Genomic DNA, 10,000 nt, shown 5'->3' on the forward strand with positions numbered 1-10,000 from the left:
AATAAAACGTATTCATGCATTTAAAAATCAATATTAAACTACACACCGTTTATAAAAGAAAATGAATCATGTAATTTCCTAAATGTAATAAAAAGAATCATAAAATACGCAAAAAAACGCCAAGTGGGTATTTCACCATATAGTCATTGAAACTGATAAGCATATAGGCAGGACTCGAATAAAAGCACATTAGCGTGAATGAATTCAAATAATTGATCGGTAAATGAGGGAAGAATAGGAGGTATTGTGGCGCGTAGAGAGAGGGCGCAGGTGGAGGAGGAAGAGCTCAGGTTGTGTTTGTGGAGTAATGGACCTGAGAGCAGGGCTGTCGACGCACGCTTCAAACCCAGGCCCTGATTATACATGTGGTTCTAATTGAACCTGTATTTGGGATAACTCAGGGGCCGTGTGTGTGTGTGTGTGTGTGTGTGTGTGTGTGTGTGTGTGTGTGTGTGTGTGTGTGTGTGTGTGTGACGTGTGCACACTGCGTGTCCCTCTCCGTGACTCTATGGCTTATGAATCCCACACATTTTTCAAAGATGACATATTGTTTTTTCTGTGGCGGTCAGAGACGGGTGTCATCGAGGAGAAATTCAGGAGGGAAGACAGAGGGGAAAAAATATAGAATTTATTTTAGCCCTTTTTTTGAATGGTAACCACCTGTATGAGTTTTCCAGGTAAACCTGCATGTGAATGTGTGTGTGTGAGTGTGTCTGTGTGTGTGTTTGTGGTTTCCCCGGAGAGCAGTCAGTCAGCACTCCGTAGACAGTACAGTACAGACCTCAGAGGTGGCATCCCGCGAGCGAGTACATGTGTGTGTGTGTGTGTGTGTGTGTGTGTGTGTGTGTGTGTGTGTGTGTGTGTGTGTGTGTTGCCCTTGAGGCTGCGGGCTCCTGGCAGAGGTTCGCTCCACTCCCAGACAGCCTCGGCCCATTAACAGCTGATGGATGTGGGAGGGAGTGACCCAACAGCTCAGAGAGGAAGAGACTGTTTCCTACGGGCTGGCCGGGGGGAAAGGGAAGCTCCACCAGAACACATAGAAATACTGGGCGAGAGAGGCAGAGCCAGAGTGTAGAGAGAGAGAGAGAGAGAGAGAGAGAGAGAGAGAGAGAGAGAGAGAGAGAGAGAGAGAGAGAGAGAGAGAGGAGAAGAGAGAGAGTGAGAGAACGGGGCAGCATAGGAGTACGATGGCCGGGTAAAAGAGGGAGAGGGAGAGAGGTATGGGGGTGGAAGGGAAACCTGGGGGGGTGGGGGGGGGTGGGGGTGGGGGGGGGGGTGATACGACAGTCTAAGTATTCTAGGCGTGGGTCATTACGACGGAGGAAACCTTAGATCAGTCCCCAATGGAGGTGGGCCAGCCGCCCTGGGGCACCTCGAGCCCTAGGTGGGGGGGAGAGCAGAGAAACAGATGGAGGATGGGGGGTCCACGGGGCCTGGGGCCAGGGGGGTGGGGGGGGGGGGGGTGACGTAACGTACAGTCGCGGGGTTGAAGCTTCATTTTCAAAGTCGGTGTGTATTAACAAGTGTGTCATCATTTCATAATTCCTACACGGTGCTCCTCCGACGAGGGGTAGTGGGGGGGGGGGGGGGGGGGGGGGGGTCGATGTGAGATTGGAAGAAGAGAACAGGAACATCAAAGCGGGGCGTGGTGTTCGTGGTTGTGTCGGAGTCACATTGTCAGCCCCCCCCCCCAGTTAAAAGTTGAAAAGACCAAAAAAAACGAAAGGCTCATTGGTCGGCGTGTCCCCTACTAACTCTGCGGCGGTTCTGACAGCTGTATTTGTGTTATGGATTTTCCTTCAGTCTCGCCCCCTCCCACCCTCCCGTACCCCCCCCCCCCCCCCCCCTCCTTTTTCTCAGTAGTTGCCTCTCCACCTCGCTGGCCTACGCCCTTTGACCTCTTTGTAAGCGCCTCATCACAGAGCCGTGACAAACTGACAGGGGAGGCCGTCAATCTAACCCGGCGCCGGGGAGAGGAGTGGAATCGCCATAGCAGCCGCGTTTCGGAAAAAAACACAACTCACAAAATTAATACAAAACGGTGTGAAAACTTTGCGTGGTGGCACTTTCATGTGTGCTATTAAAGAGGGTGGCGCGTGAAGGGGTAGGCCACAGACACACACACACACACACACACACACCATTTTTTCCCCATTACACATCTGCCTGCATGGAGGCATTACCTCGCCGTTTAACACGCATATCTCTCGCTAGCGCGGCGCAGCCTTCGCCGTGGTTAAAACCCACCAAGCGGGCGAAAGACACTGAGCGAGCGAGAGCTCTGATGGAGCGCTATCATTCTTGTGTGTGTGTGTGTGAGTGAGTGTGTGTGTGTGTGTGTTTGTGTGTGTGTGAGTGAGTGAGTGAGTGAGGAGCACACTGGGATTTACAGTGAGCTCCATAAACTCACTGCTGTCATTGATTTACCTCGCGCACCTCCTCCCGCCCACTGAGAAGAGCCATAACTAAAACACACATTTTCATCGTCCATTTGATCCTCCTCAAATTTATGACGGCAATTTAGCCTTCATTTTTTTACGCGCCATTGTTGATATACCGGCTGGAATTTTTCCACACCAATCATAGCCGCTCCCTATTTGCTTAATTCTGTAATATTTGTAATTCATGTTTTTTAACCAAATCCACTCTTCACCGGTCCAAGACGTATAGCTTTGCATTCAAATTGAAGTATGATGTCAAGACAAGAAAAGCCAGCTTCCCCGGTTCCTGTCCCACCTCCTGCTGGACCGGGAGAGACGTGTGTGTGTGTGTGTGTGTGTGTGTGTGTGTGTGTGTGTGTGTGTGTGTGTGTGTGTGTGTGTGTGTGTGTGTGTGTGTGTGTGTGTGTGTGTGTGTGTGTGTGTGTGTGTGTGTGTGTGTGTGTGTAGGGGGGGTAATAACCATTTAAATGCATCTCATTATGTTAAGTAATTCGTAGGAGTATCAGGGCGCTGGCTCACGCGGGCGCCCGCAACGCAGGGCTGTAGCGCCGCTGAACGCTGCTCTTTTATGGTATTAGTAGTTGTGGTATTAGTTCCGCGGGACATGGGATGCCTACTTAAACTATTAGCATGTGAGATGCTGTGTGGCGTTCCGTCTACTGACAGGGCAAGCTGTTAACCAGTGTTAACCCAAATCACAATAGACTGCCGGGGCTGAGTGACTGACAAAGCTCCATCCCGCCAATCACACCCATGCCAAGGCCCGCCTCTCCCACCCTTTGGCCGTTTACACAAGTATTGTGTAAACGGATTAAATTATGACTCAGATTAAAAAGTTTTAATAATATGTGTATGCATAACTTGCCTTGAAAATGGGAGAAGTCATCTTTGACTTTTCTGTTGGAAAAGTTGAAATTGTTTTTCGGATCATTTTAGGGCAAAATAATTTGTGGATGAAAATGTTATTTTTTTATATAAATAATGGTTCTCTATTATTCAGTTTCTTTCTGTGGGGAAGAAAATGTGAAGGCTTTGCCGTGTGTGTGTGTGTGTGTGTGTATGTGTGTGATGGAGGTCTCATGAGGGGTAGACTGATGGAGGAAAGGATCGCAAACTCTCCAGCCGCCTCCGACAGTCCGCAGATCATTTAAAGACGAAGCATAGAGAAGAGAGAGGTGTGTGTGTGTGTGTGTGTGTGTGTGTGTGTGTGTGTGTGTGTGTGTGTGTGTGTGTGTGTGTGTGTGTGTGTGTGTGTGTGTGTGTGTGTGTGTGTGTGTACATGTGTGTGGATGTGCGTCAGTGTGTGTGCATGTGTGCTTCTCACTACAATTACCTGTCAATCAAGCGAGTGACCCCCCGCCCCTCTCCACAGACAGAAATTCCTCAGGTTTTAGTTTGTGTTTTCAGACGGCTGACAGAGAGGGGAAGAAAAGCAAACAGGTCACCATTTTCCCAAACTTGAGGTTCTTCACCAGATCCTTATTCAAGACCTTGGCTATTCCAGCGTTAAAGAGCTCCATTGTTCCTGGCTGTTTATTCTGTCCACAATCCATTGAGATGGATTGAAACACAGCATGAAGCAGAAAAGATGCGTGAAGCAGGTTGATCGCAAGAGCTGGTTTGCCGTTAATAAGAACATCGGTTTGGTTAGTTTGGTAGCTACCTCTTTATTTCTTCTTTCTTTCTTTTTTCCTACTGCGCCTGGCATTGAGAGAGTTTGTGTGTGTGTGTGCGTGTATGTGCGCGTGGGGGTAGGACACACACACACACACTTGCACGCGTGAATGCGGTGGGCATTGTTGACCGAGGGACATCTGCCAGTAGATTATTACCAGCTGTTATCTGAATAACTGTGTAATCCCCCCGCACCCCCCCCCGCACCCCACGCTCCCTCTCTCTCTCTCCCTCTCCATCTCTCGCGCTCTCTCTCTCTCTACCCTCTTCTCTCCTGCTCTCTTTCTACTCCTCTTCCTCTCGGCTACACCCTCGTCTCCTCCCCTCCGGTAGAGAGAGGAGAAGAAACAGTGTCTTCTGGCGGCCGCTAGTCCTTAGGGCTTTGACAGGTCTGTGTGCTTGTGTATGGGTAGGTGGGTGGTTTTGTGAGTCTCTGTGTGTGTGTTAGGTTTTCAGGAGATATTGTCTGTAATTGTGTGTGTGTGTGTGTGTGTGTGTGTGTGTGTGTGTGTGTGTGTGTGTGTGTGTGTGTGTGTGTGTGTGTGTGTGTGTGTGTGTGTGTGTGTGTGTGTGTGCGTGTGTGTGTGCGTGTGTGCGTGTGTGTGTCACCCCGGTCACCGGTTGCTGTCTGACATTTGTCGGAGGATTTTAGTGAGACACCCCCACCCTCCATCTGCGTCATCCACCCTTACCCCCTCCTCCTCCTCTTCCTCCTCCTCCTCCTCCTCCTCCTCTCTCCATTCATCCCATGCACCACTCTCCGCCGGCCCATCGCTCACCCCCTCTCTCCCCAGCCCAGTACCCAGGCTCTGGGGGAAAGAAAAGTAGCCTAATCCCACCAGATCAGGAACGCTGTCCACCGCGGCTTTCTCCAGCCTATGAATTAAAGGCAACTCCTCTGCTCTTCAGGAAAGACGGGGAGATGATAAAGTGTGTGTGTGTGTGTGTGTGTGTGTTTGTGTGTCTGTGTGTGTGTGGGTTTGTGCACTTCTTTGAGTCGTTAGCTGTTTGAGCCGACAGTGGTTGGTTGCCAGTTGTGAAAAGACAATGCCAGTTTTTAAAAAAAAAGCCTGAAAAACAAATGATAAGTAAAAAAAAAAAGTATTTTGGTTTTGAGGATGATGTTTGTTCTCTGGCCTTTTGGTGGTATTTAGTGCATCATCTCACTGTTGATTATACTTTACTGTTGAATTAGCCTTTTTCTTTCTAGTTAAAGCATCAGGCAACAATTTAACAAAACAAGAAAATAGTATCTTTAATGAATCAATTAATTGTTTTAATTAAGAATTAAAATTAATTGATATTTTTCGAATGCATTGTTATTCATGGCATAAAAGAGAGCCAGGGTCTTTGATGGGCTGCTGTCAATTACCCACTGTTCTGGTTAAATTATCTCCAAAGACGTCACAGTGATGCACATACACAGACACTTTTTCACAGAGTGCTGTGGTTGACACATAATGCAGCATCAAATAATTTCATCTTTAAAAATGTTTGTGTGCTGCATATGTATAATTGCTGCTCTGTCGCTGCACAGTACGCCACCACGCACATGTGTCACGTGAGGTGTGCTTGTGTGTCACTCATAGGACCAATCCTCTGATCCACACCCACACACACACACACACACACACACACACATACATTGCACTACAATCATATATGCCTTTGTTTTTGGATCGCATTCATATCGCGGTTGGCATAGAGAACTTGAAATGTTATTTTCCCTGTCTGAGCGTCGGCAGCGGCTGAGGGGTTGGGACCCCCAAGCCCCCCCAGCCACCCTGCGTTCCCTGTACATCTGTGCGCCTTTCCTTCCTTTTCTCCCTCTTCTTTTTCTCTCTCTGTCATGGCCATCTCTAATTACGTCGGCCCTCCGTTGTCGTCTATCTCTGCGTTACACGAAGGCCATCACCACGGTTTACCTGCCGCGCCTGGTTGCGGGTGCCGGAGACCTGTGTGTGTGTGTGATGGAGATGCATTGTTCTGCACGCACGCCGTCAGGAAGTACAGTCAAGGTGAAACGTCTCAGGCACCAGGCTGATCAATAACGCTGTTAATTTCATGATAACCCCTGCGTCCCCGAAACTAATTAAAATATTAATATGTAATACAATATATATTATCGTTCTGCTACCTTGAAATGTTCATGGTTAGCCATAGGCAAGCTTTAATGTCAAGTCCACATTTTTTTCAATACATCACCCTGAGAAAAGACTACACACATCAGCATTAGACATTTTTTATCCCTAGAAAAATCCTACTGATTAGGTTGAGCCATTGAAATGTTATTTTTGAAAAACGTTATTCTTCGCATCCATTAACATTATCTTGAAATTGCTGAGCTTGAATGCAGTGTTTTGTCAGCTACCTCACCACCTTTTCTCACCTACCTGTCTTGTATAGATTTCTGAATTACGTTCCTCATTGTGAAAAAAATGTGAAAACGATTTTTTTCCTCATAAACGCAAAGATACAAACGGCAAATAACAAGGGGCAATATAATGTGTACGATGCTCTCTCTCTCTCTCTCTCTCTCTCTCTCTCTCTCTCTCTCTCTCTCTCTCTCTCTCTCTCTCTCTCTCTCTCTCTCTCTCTCTCCATAATATATATATATAAATATTTTATTTATAAGTTATGCTGGGGTTTTCTATCAAGGGCTCACAATCAGCAAGTAATGAGGAAAAAACAAAGGACGGAATATCTCAAGGACTAACAGCATTTACTGCGTGGTTAAAAGGCGGCTATTGAGATTATTGTTAGCTTAGCGGGTGCCACGGGCCCACGCGCTTTGTGGCAGATGCCGGTTAAACCAAGGTCAGTGTGGTGGTCTTGAGTTGCACACAGCCTGATGTCCTAATCTGCCACCTCTGCCGCTGCGGTTACTGTTTCTGCTGCGGCGGGGCAGTGTCCATTGTTGAAAGGTCAGTCCGAAAACAAGACGCTTGGCACCGGGAGAAGGTAGCCCGGCACCGTATAGGAGAAAGAAAGAGTAGGGGAGGAAAGAAAAAAATAGAGAAAAGGGGGAAAAGGGAGTGGTTCGGCCGGGACCCGGGGCGTTGCTTGTTCGCTTTGTCCAGCCGCGAGCGTCGCACGTAGGCTGTGTTACCGCCGCCAGCTTTGAGGGAAGGAAAAAAAAGTTGAGCTGGAGCTGTTGGGGAGGTGGAGGGGGGGCCTCACTGCGGTCCGTTGTTACCAGTCGAAAGGGAGGAGGGGAGAGGCGGGGGGGCTTGTTCACTGATGTAACACCCTCACCCCCCCCCCCCCCCCCCCCACACACACACACACACACACACTCCGTCAGCCCAATATCCCTGGTCCCTCCTCCTCCTCCTCCTCCTCCTCCTCCTCCTCCTCCTGCCTCTTTCCAGTGGCGCGCTTGTGAGTGCTGTGGGTCCAACCCCTCGGCACATCACCAGCCCCTCTGTGTCGGAGCAGTGGCGGCCGCGGGCCCCGCGTGTCGCTAATGAGGACGGGGGCGGAGGGCATCGCCGTAGCGCTGTAGCCTAACTTATATGACCCCCCGTCCCCCCCATCCCCCCTCAGCACTTGGGGTCAAGTTCACCCCGAGGAGGTATATAAGGCGGGAGCTTCCACGTGCGCCAAAGTAGCCCTCAGGGAGGGGGGCTGGTTGAAGGGGGGTGGGGTGGAGGGTGGTAATGGTGGCGGTGACGGGGGTGAATTACAATTTTTCATCCCGGACTGCGCTTGATGCCTCCCGTCCCCTGGTCCTCGTCTCCCCACAGGGTTAATTGAAGGGGAAACTGATAGTTCTGTGCGGTAATTTGGGCTCGGAGACCTCTCTGTCCCAGATGTAGGGAAAAGGGGGGCGCAGAGGCGATAGACCTAAAGACAGTGAGAAGCATATAGAAGATGGAAAAATGTATATATATATATATATATATATATATATATATATATATATATATGAATATATATCAGTGGTCGAAGGAGCGAGCTAATTTGCGGAGGAGAAACCATCCGATTTCGGGGTTAACTTCACCGACCGCCTCGAATCACTCAATTCATTATCCAATCAGAGAAGCCCCACCATTCTTCTCCATCCTGCTGCCCATGTAGACTCTCCCTTCATCCTCCCTCCATCTCCTCTCCCACCCCCTCCGCCCCCATGGGGAATGGGTTTGGTGGTGGAGGTGAAGGTGGAGAGATGGGAGTGGGTTGTGGGATGGCGGGGTGTGAGGGAATGTGCAGGGCAGTGTTGGGTTGGGTTCCGCCCCACTGCTTCCTGGAGTACAGAGGGGGAACAGCATTGTGCTCCGGCGACGGCACAGCGGACTGTATTCTCTGCCTCTCTGCCTGCTTCTAACGGAGGAGGGCTTTTCTCTTCCACTGGGGAGATGAGCTGCAATAATTAGTCTCCTTCCAAATATAGAAAACTAGTTTTCCTAAAGGTGAACTTCCTCTCCCTAGGTGTAGGTGGTGAAACAAGTCACAAATGTAATTGATCTGAAAGTGTTTCAAATTGTAGTTTGTGTTAATAGCAAAAACATATTTTTTTATTAAAAAAATAGTATAAATCTATTAATATAAAGAATTAACAGGGGCGGTTGTGCATAATATAAAAAGCACTATTTTAGAAGCTCAGTTTAAAGATTGGTAGGGAACAGACACACACACATCGCACACACACACACACACACACACACACACACACACACACACACACACACACACACACACACACACATTTTGTCTTCTTCCTACCCAAACCATCCTTCTCTTCTCTTTTTCTCCATTAACTCGAATATGTTAACGAGAAAAATAGATCTATTGGGCAAGGAACACAATTTATCAGAAAAGGCGAAGGATAGGAGAGAAGAATCCCAGAAAAGAAAGGGGAATAGAAAAAGAGTGTGCGCCCGGCCGTTCTTCAAAGAATCCTATTCTTGTGGTTGTGAATGTTTGATGAGACAGTGAAAAGTTGCCCCTCCAACGTCATGGTGTGTGAACATAGGAGAACAGAACCTCCCTAATCACGCCGCTCAGAGAGAAAAAAAAAAGACTTCCAACCTGATTTAATTAACTGATAAGAAACGGCTTCAAATTAATTTTTCAAGGATGTTAGATTTTGATTAAGAAACTCCTAAAAGAAATAGACGAATAATCAATTTTTTAATCAACTTGCTCAAATGGTAACTGGTTAATATGATAATTCTAGCAATTAGGGCAAATATTGTCGAGCAGCAGTTTCTATGCATCCAGCTAAAGGAATTATAATATCTTTACATCTAATTATCATGGTTATTTAATTTTTTTGTATGGCTACCTCTCAATTTCGCTATTCGTTTTTCATCTTCCGTTTCCGAGAAAAACGAAATGCAAAGTCGGGAAATGTAATAAGATAAGAATAAGAACTTTCATAAGGAGCCACCTGAATGGGGCTTCACACTCCCATACACACACCTATACACATACATACTGATTGGATGATTATATATATATACAGTATATAAAGTGGAAGTCGGTTTTTAGCTAAATTATTTTATTTCGGTTGCTGTTACATGCGAAGCTGAGATTGCTCTTTTGATGTGAAATTCTTTTATTTGTTAATAGATGAAAGTAGATACAAAGATGGCTTCTGGGATATCTTTATTTTCTCACTCTCTCACTTTCGGGCACTCTCGTGTCTCTGTCTACTGTGTGTGTGTGTGTGTGTGTGTGTGTGTGTATGTGTGTGTGTGTGCATGTGTGCGTGTGAGCTTTAGCGTACATGGGTGTGTGTTGTGTGGCTCTTCATTTCCGGCTTCTAATTGGACAGGTACTGTAGTGGTCAAGCTGAGTCGAGTACAGGTGGGCTTTAAGGCTCTAGGGTGTAGGATCACTCTCCTTACTTCAGAGAGAACTCGAAGGCTTCTGGCCAAACA

This window comes from Gadus macrocephalus, chromosome 13 (assembly GCF_031168955.1).
Source record: "Gadus macrocephalus chromosome 13, ASM3116895v1".
Lineage (NCBI taxonomy): Eukaryota > Metazoa > Chordata > Actinopteri > Gadiformes > Gadidae > Gadus > Gadus macrocephalus.